At 45.1% G+C, this 9,575-nt stretch overlaps 1 pseudogene; it reads left to right on the top strand.

Moving 5' to 3' along the window:
* Nucleotides 1–4,449: 4,449 nt before the first annotated feature.
* On the top strand, nt 4,450–6,773 carry LOC136522486 (uncharacterized; annotated as a pseudogene).
* The last annotated feature ends 2,802 nt before the right edge of the window (nt 6,774–9,575 follow it).

The raw sequence follows: 9,575 nt of genomic DNA on the forward strand, positions 1-9,575 counted from the left end.
CCAACCGCAGACACAATATCATCTTCACGTCCTGCATCGTGATAGTCATCTTGCCGCACGGAAGGTGGAAGGTGTGGGTCTCTGGCCTCCACCTGTGGTTTTTAATTCAATACAGGAAGTTTTTAATTCAAACAATGAGACAAATCAATGCTTTGTACTGTCGCAAACGTGTATCAAATCATACCTATCGACAGCAGCAGTGAGAAAGTGCAGGTCCGAGGATCGGTAGCCCAGTGTTGAAGACCCCGGACGATCTCAAGAAAGACGGCACGCTGTATGTACGGCCGGTATTGGCTCGTCCCAGCGGTGCGTTGGTGCGTGCGTAGTCCTAAGAGGTAGCAAGTCCTCCTAAAGCTCCGACATGTGCTTGGCTCGATGGTCCATGTCGTAGTGCACCTCAAGAATGGGGTACTGCGGATGATGATCCCTCATCCTGGTTCAAATTCAAATGGATGTGTTAGAACAAACATTAAGAGTACTATAATATGATGGAACATTAGTGCATAAAAACAAAGTAAATGTAAAAGAATAAATTATACAAACTAATATAATGTTAACACCTATACTAACTATTCTAAGTAACTATAATAACTAACTAAACTAGACTAACTATAATAACTACGTACACTAACTATATTAATATTAGTACCTATACTAACCAATCTATTATTAATATCTATTCTAGCTGTAATAATAAAAAAACAACTAACTAAATATGCAACTACAAACTAGAGTACAACCACAATAATCTCATCACATTCCAAACCCTAACTAATCAGTCAAAAGAAATTTAAATCCTAACCCGAACTAACAAGACATTCGAATTAGCTACACAATGGAGAAGGAATTACCTTGGCATGGCTGTGGGGAAGATTGGGCTCACCCCAAGTCGGCACAATGCCAACAGCTGGCCAACGGCGAGGAGAGGAAGGAAGATGGGGTTTGGTCAGGAGAGAGGAGAGGGAGGGAGAGATAGGGCCGGCTCAGGAGAGGGTGGGAGAGCGGGGAAGGACGGAGGGAGGCAGAAAGGGGAGGGAGAGATGGGGGTCGGCGACGGCAATGGCCGCCGGTGCCGCTGACGAACGCGGCGGGGGGTGAGGGGAGACGGCGGCCGGTTCTGGGGAGTGAGGGAGAGAGGGGAGGGCGGTGTGGAGGGGGAGAGGGGGGGGGGCAGGGAGGAGCCGTCGGTGGCGGCGCGTAACTCCTCGACCGAATCTGAGTGAGGGAGAGAGTAAAGGAAAGAGGAGGACGCGACATTCGACCCTGCCGCGCCGTGCGCGATGGCGTGGCACTGGCAGCGCCAAGATCCGCGGCGCGGCAGAGCTGGCCACGTCACCGATCAACGTCCCGATCACTGCCACGTCAGCAGTTCTGCCGCGCCGCCATGCATGGCGCGGCAGAGTGGTTTGGCCATGCCACGGCAAAAGGCGCGGCAAAAAGTGTTAGATTTAAAAATAAAAATTAAATAATGTCAAATTTGAAAAAAGTTTTAAAAAAATGTTAAAAAAAAAAATCGCGAGCGGAGCGCGAGGCGGCGAGAGGGTTTGCTGCGGAGAGCGGATCCACGAGACAGCGACGGTGCTCTCACTGAGTCACTGAAGCTGCCCGTGGGCCGTGGTGGTGAAGAATAGCAGCGTCAGCTGCATCTCCATGTTGTTGGCCCAACGTTCGTCACCTTGCCTTTGAGCCCAATGGGCTATGCTGTCCACCGGAGATGCTCAGTAGGTGGTCAACCATCTTAACTTTATGATCTTATACAAGTTCAGAAGTTCCTCCTGCTTACAAAGTTACAAGAGGTCAATGGTTCTCTCCCTGTTCCCGTGAACATGATGGAAAACTGCTTTGTGGCAAGTAGTAAAAAGCCTAGATTTGAACTGCATGGTTCATATGCACAAGAAGCATGATCATATCTTTACATTAAAAAAAAAGAGTACATCTGCCCCCAAACTGCAGTTATTTATTATGGCAAAATACTAGCACTGTAATTTTAGAATCATGTATAGGTTTAAAGACATGGAATGAGTTGCTTACATCATAATATGTTTTTGTGACCAAGTAGTCATATACTGTATTATTTTGGCGTCATGAAAATAACTGAATTTGCACGCATCTAATCTAACCATGCTGCTCTGACTGCAGTTATGCTGATGTGAACGACAAGCAATTGGTTGCTTGCTGCTGATGGTAACTGGCATTGAGCTTGGAACTAGCGGATCAGAGCTAGTAATCACAAACAAGAGTGGAAAAGGAACTCGTGTCCGATCACTGGGTTGTCGGGAATTCATCCGCTACTATCGTCAGAAGAAACCTCGGCCATCTTCTTCTACGACAGGTCGTGCACTTGCGCTCCCCATCTTGAGGCTTTTCGTTCAAAAAAAAGTAGCGCTTCTACTCCTTACTAATAAAATGCAGTATTTGTGGTTCCCCCCTTCAGATACAGAGCGTGGGTTTGGTGACAGTTTAGTCTGAGCTGAAAACTGTAAGGATGAAGAAGGCTGATCTTACTTATGGTCCTCGCGTGGTGCTAGGAGTAGGTATGTAAAGGCCAGCAAAAAAGGATCAATATGATCAATAATCAAGAATGGATTGCGAATTGGGATGATGCAATTGCAATCTAGGAGAGTAGGAGTAGAACTGGAATGATGGCAAAATTGTCAGAGACCTTCACAAGAATCGCCCGTATAATGGTGTTGGGAGGTTCCCTTTGACGTTCATGGAATCATGGTGTCTAATTTTTTCTTTTTCTTTTTCCATTACTTATCATCATTGTGCTTAAGATGTGTCTGAATTTGAATATAACTTCCATGTATCTTTTTTGGTTGGATCTTCTGAGTCGCAAAAGCAGATATTTTGTATGTAATTTGGGTCCTTTTTATTAGTTTTGCAATTGTTCAGGACCTGCGCTGGACCCGGACATCTATGGCATATAGTATATATGTGTGCGTTTTTCTTCTCTAGCCCTGTTCGTTTGGAGGAATTTGGAGAAATCTAGATGAATCGGGAGTAATTTGTGAGAGAGAACAGTAAATTTCAGCTATGAACAGTGAATTCCGGCTGAAATTCACATCAGCCGAAGGGCCCCTCTGTTCTTTGCTGTGTGCCATGAGCTAATCCTAGAGATTAATTAAACTCGCCCAAGACTACTCGCTGAGCAAAGCAGTCGACACTCTGAATGGCCATGTTTGTTTGGCTTATAAGTCATATTTTTTCGGTCAACAAATAATATTTTTCTCTCACATCAAATCAACCACAGTACTTTCCGTCATAGTTTATTGGCCAAACAAACGAAAAAACAGGGCGCTCCTGTTCATTCCCCCTGTATGGGACGTACGGAATAGGCGAAGTTGTCGTTTCCCTTTGGATTGGATTGGGGAAAAAAACCAAAACAGCAGATGATGTGACCTGTAGTAGATGGGAGGTGCAGGGAGTTCCCATTTGGTACCACATTCTCTTCTTCCCTGCACGCGTCATTCACACCGACCTACTCTTTGGCGCGTCATCGCTGTCAAGGAGAAAACGTGCTTCTGACTCTGCCGTTTACAACAGGACGATTTTTCTCACGTTGTGACGTGGGTGGAAATAAAAAGAACAGTCGCTTTTGAAACTTTATTAACGCTGACATACCTACTGTTTCCGCATGAAATTCAGGGCCTGTTTAGTTCCTAAAATTTTTTGTGCAGCATCTGTCACATCGAATCTTGCGACACATACATGGAGTACTAAATGTAGACGGAAAAAAAAACTAATTGCACAGTTGGGTGAGAAATCGCGAGACGAAACTTTCGAACCTAATTAGTTCATAATTAGACACTAATTACCAAATACAAACGAAACTGCTATAGTAGTCAAAACCCAAAAATTTTTGCATCTAAACACGCCCTCAATCCGTCACGGGTTATTAGCACATCTCATACACTCTGTACTTAAGGTCGTTCCATATTATTGTTCACTTTAGCTTAGGACATTTGCCATTTTTTAAAGTTTATTATGAAATAATACGCAACATCTAAAAAACAATAAATTAATTTTATTAAAAAAATATCTTGATAGCACATTTTTTGACTGTAGATGCTAATAATGCCTTGTAAGAAAATGATCGAACGTTCCACTTCAATAAACTAAGGTACGGTATAATGCTATAATTTGAAACGGAGGAGCGAGTACACCAATGAATTATATGGCCATATTGAGAACGATGAATGAACACATGAGTTTTATATGAATATAATCATTGTTTTTTAGAATGACATGAAAAGGAATTTTAGCAACTTAAAATGGGTAGCAGACCACTATTACGTAATTTAAATACAGTGTTCAACACTTGACCAAACATCTGAAAGAAAGAAAAAAAAAGGAAAAGAATAGAAAAGGAAAAGGAAAAGGAAAGCTACGGAAGGCAAGCGGCGGAAAATGTCAAAGGAGAGTGGCTGCAATCGCCGGCCCGAGGGCCCTCCTCCTTTCTCTCCACTCGTCGCACGCAACTACGCAAGCGCAAATGGCTCTAAAAAGTCCACCGCCAAACCTAGACTAGACTCCTCACCGAGGCGACGACGCACGCAGCCCAGCGCCACGCCGGCCCCTCCCACCCCGCGCCCGACGGATCCTCCCTCCACCCGCCGCCCCTCGACGGGTCGAGCGGAGCATAGATCCATCCATCCGCGGTCCGGCCGTCGGTCGGTCTCGTCGTCTGTTGTTGGTGAGTGCCCTCCAGCTGCCTCGTGCCTGGATAGATAGATTCGATTTCCCTTTCCGTTGGTTTCGTTCGCAGTCGATTCCCTTCGTCGGTTCAGTTCACCCAGCTAATCTGCCCAGTCCGATACAATCCGCCGCTCCCTCCCTCCCGTGGTATCAGCGCGCAAAATTCGCCCATCTTAGTTGGCACCGGCCGTAGAAGTGAGTAGTTAGCTGTTGGTGCCCGATTAAGGCGTTCGTGCCGTGCGGTTTATTTTCCGATTTTTTTTTGGGGGGGGGGGGGGGGGGGGGGGGGGGGGGGGGGGGGGGGGGGGGGGGGCGCGGGGGGGGGGGGGGGGGGGGGGGGGGGGGGGGGTAAAAATTTTTTTTTGTTTTTGTTTTTTTTTTTTTTGTTTTTTTTTTTTTTTTTTTTTTTTTTTTTTTTTTGTTTTTTTTTTTTTTTTTTTTTTTTTTTTTTTTTTTTTTTTGTTTTTTTTTTTTTTTTTTTTTTTTTTTTTTTTTTTTTTTTTTTTTTTTTTTTTTTTTTGTTTTTTTTTTTTTTTTTTTTTTTTTTTTTTTTTTTATTTTTTTTTTTTTTTTTTTTTTTTTTTTTTCTGGTCGGGCTTTGGGGGGGGGGGGGGGGGGGGGTGCGGTGTGGGGAGGAGTTCAACTGAACCCCGTCTCCCTGGGCCACGCGGTATTTTGGGGGTCGAAATCAGATTCTGGCACAGGTGTAGTTATTGATCTCTTCTGGGGGGTAAGGAATTTTTCTGGGATTCGTTTGAGTTTTACCAGAACGGGCACAGGTGTAGTTATTGATCTCTTCTGGGGATGAAGGAATTTTCTAGGATTCGTTTGAGTTTTACCAGAACTGGAAGTTGTGGTTGTGGCAAATCATTAAGTGGGTGAGTTCGTTTTTATAGGGGATTCATTACATGGACTGATTGTGGCATTAGGGTGTTTGTTCCCTGCCATACACCATCATTTATCATATTGTCTTTTGATCGAAATGCTCAGTGTATTCACTGTCACTCACAGAATTTGTGCACTACATTTTTGAAGGAGCAAGCTGGAATTGATCTGATTGCCCTATTGGTGTCTTGTAGGTTGTAATGAAAAGCTGGGCCTGCTAGAGCCAAGAGTTTTCGTTGCAAGTCTGTGTGTCCGCGATGGGTTCAGGCAACTTGATCGTGAAGAAGGTGGTAAAGCACAGCTCCTTTGATCTGGACATACAGCTTGATAAGAGTTGGATGGAGGACGTTACCTGCCCGATCTGCCTTGATTACCCTCACAATGCAGTGCTACTGAGATGCACGTCTTATGAGAAAGGCTGCAGGCCGTTTGTTTGTGATACAGACCAGACCCGCTCAAACTGTCTTGAGAGATTTAAGTTTGCATCTGAACTGCCTTCCAATGCGAAAGTTTCATCCTTAGCTGTGCCTCCTCTTGATAGCATTATTCATATTGTGCCGTCTAATGCAAAAACCGTCCCAGTTGCCCCTTGTAGAGGTGATGTTATTGGGTGGATTGTTTGGTGAGGCTCGGCTGCATCTTAATCAGAAGAAAAGGTGCTGTGAAGAGGATTGCTGCTCGTTTGTTGGTAACTTCAATGAGCTTCAGAAGCACACGCAACAAAAGCATCCTGATTCACGCCCTTCAGAGATTGATCCTGCTAGGCAAGTTGATTGGGAGAATTTCCAGCAGTCTCTGATATTGTAGATGTCTTGAGCACAATACATGCACAAGTTCCTAATGGGATTGTTCTGGGAGACTATGTGATTGAGTATGGGGATGATGACACTGGTGAGGACTATGAAGTTTTCCACAGTGTCAGGACGAACTGGTGGTCATGTATATTCTGCAAGGCGTTTTCAAGATCTTCAAGAAGTCGTAGAAGAGCAAGAGCAAGGGAAAGAAGAGGCAGTGGAAGGAGGAATGGGAACCAGGCTATCTGGAAAATTTTAATCTTGAGGTTCCAACACAACTGTTGAGTTAAGGGAATTAGATTTGATGAAATTGATGATGAATACATAGTCACAGGGGCCATTCCTAGTATCGCAGCACCGGGGAGAATGGCTAGTTTCCATTACAGGTATGCATAAGTAATCTTTTTTCAATTTCCTCGCATTTGTTGGAGTATATGCTATTGCAATTTGCAAATGTGTAGTATTAAGAACCACGGGTCCTTCAAAAGAAAAAACATACACAGTTGCACAATGGGCTCATGCTATTCCAAATAAACGAAATAAAATCCTTAACATAGATGATCTACAATACAGAACATGAAAGACAAACATAAGCATGCTGTACTTCTTGTTCTTGTCTTACATCTATGTCATGATGCCAACTTGAGCTGGTGAGCTGTTCAGCTATATATATTTTTCAATCATATCTTACTCTTTGGCATTTTCCTGTCGCACCTGCTGGTGTTAATGTGCATGATGAATGCTTCATCTGGATCACAATATTTTATTCTGTCTGTTGCATTTTGTGGGGTAGAATTTTAATGTATGTTGTTTAGGTATGCATCACCCAAGAATGCTGGAATTTTGTTTACACCCTTGAGGGAATATTTAGAGTTCTTCTATAGAATCAGTGTTATCTGTTGATAGTATTTGTATCTTTTAACGGAGCTCTGATAAAATTCAATTCAATTTTCAAATCTGACTCTTTTCATATGCTTCTTTGGATGTAGGATCAAGATATGGACGTTGATGCTTAGAGTCTGCAGTAAAAAAAAAAAGGAATAGCTGTTATGCAATGTATTGATCATCATAACCATTGTACCTCCTCCGTTCATTTGAATTTCTTTTCCACCTGTCCTCGGTAGGTGCTGCCGCAGTTTAAACTTATCTGTGCATAAAAAGTAGCAACAGAACCCCTGTTCGATTGAAACAGGCCTCATGATCCTAGTTTTTATTTTGTATATATTTAGCACCCATCTATATAGGATAGGATGTTGGTGACAGTTCTTTTGGAATGCTTCTTCGATGTAGCGCAGTTTTACATAAAAGCCTGAAACAAACTTCAGTCAGCTCTAAAGGATTTGTTTGGAAACTTCTGTCTCTGGGTAGTGCTTCAGATAAGGGCTTCTGAGCCGGGCATTGCAGGTGCGGTATGTGTTTTTCCTGAGAAGACACTGGATAAGACGCACCATCTTGAGCTTAATCATGTGTAAGTTTTGTGTCACGAGTTGAAGCTTTCCCCCCTGGCCCCGTCAGACAGTTGTCTGGAAAGCTACATGCCCCATACAGACATACAGTGCTTCATTGCTTGAGCTGGTGCCTGGTTATTGGTTCTGACGAGCTCCCGTGGTGGAAGCACTAAACTGCTACCAGTATCCTCTGGTTTCTTCCATGCTATCCATTTGGATGATTGGGTCCATCATCCACGGCGATCAATGTTCAAAAAGGCGACGCCTTGGCTCTGCCTAGGCGCGATTAGTTGCTAGTCGACGGGTTCCTGCCTGGCCTATGGGGGTAGGCGGACTTGTAGGCGCTAGGCGCGATTAGGCGGCGCGGAACGGGCGCGAGCGCCGAAGATTTCTCTCGCCTGGAATTTGCGAGCGCGCGGAAGGATAAGAGCGCCTGCCATTTCCCCTCCCCCGCCCCGCCGGGCGCTCCCCTCCCGTCGGCCTTGCTCCTCCCCGCAGTTCCCGCTGGTTGTGCTCGTCCCCGCCTAGAAGTTCGTCCCCGCCGACGCACCCCTCCCGCGGTATCGCCTGGAAGGTCGTCACCGCCGGCGCACCCCTCCCGCAACAAGGTCAGTCCCCTCCCTGGAAGCTCTAGTTTGGTTTTGGTGAATTGATGAAACCCTAAGTGTTAACCTAGTTTATCAAGTGATCATGAGATAGGTAGCACATTCCAAGTGGTGAAGCAAATAAAGATCATGACATGATGATGGCGATGTCATGGTGATGATCAAGCACTTGGACTTGAAAAGAAGAAAGAGAAAAATAAAAAGCTCAAGGTAAAAGTATAAATGGTAGGAGCTATTCTGTTTTGGTGATCAAGACACTTAGAGAGTGTGATCACATTTAGGTTCGATAGCCGTACTATTAAGAGGGGTGAAACTCGTATCGAAATGCGGTTATCAAAGTGTCACTAGATGCTCTAACTCATTGCATATGCATTTAGGATCTAGTGGAGTGCTAACACCCTTGAAAATATTTGTGAAATATGCTAACACATGTGCAGAAGGTGATACACTTGATGGTTGGCATATTTGAGCAATGGTGAAGAAGATAAAGCTGAAAAGGAGTTAGTCGCGCTAGTCACAGAGTGATCGGACGCGTCCGGTATAGTGATCGGACACGTTCGATATTAACGACGAACTCAGCGACGGACGCGTCCGGTGTGAATCACTAAGTCATTGTTCGGTGAAACAGTTGATCGGACGCTGGCAGCGTCTGGTCCGGAGTGACCGACACGTCCGGTCGACCGTGGTGCTTACTGGACTCGACCGGACGCTGAGGCTCAGCGTCCAGTCAGTTTCTAACAGACGCTGCGTCGGCCTTGGGTACTCTCTGGACTCGGCCGGACACTGTGGCTCAGTGTCTGGTCATTTCTATTTCAGCGTCCGGTCTGAGCGTTCGGTCGTCAGCAAGTGTGGATAGCAACGGCTACTTCGGTTTGAACTGAACACGTGGCGGTCTGGGAGTGATCGGACGCGTTCGATATTCACGAACGGTGCGTCCGGTGCACTCGAGCAGCGTGTCCGGTCGATGCGCAGTCAGCCAAACAATTGAGCCAAAGGCTCTATTTCGTGGCGGCTTCTATTTAAGCCCCATGGCTGGCTCAAGCTCACTCTCTTGGCCATTTGCACTGACATAGCAACCTTGTGAGCTTAGCCAAAGCCCTTCCACTTATCTTCATCATTGATTCATCATCTTTGTGAGATTTGGA

The sequence above is a fragment of the Miscanthus floridulus genome, chromosome 18 (genome assembly GCF_019320115.1).
Source record: "Miscanthus floridulus cultivar M001 chromosome 18, ASM1932011v1, whole genome shotgun sequence".
Lineage (NCBI taxonomy): Eukaryota > Viridiplantae > Streptophyta > Magnoliopsida > Poales > Poaceae > Miscanthus > Miscanthus floridulus.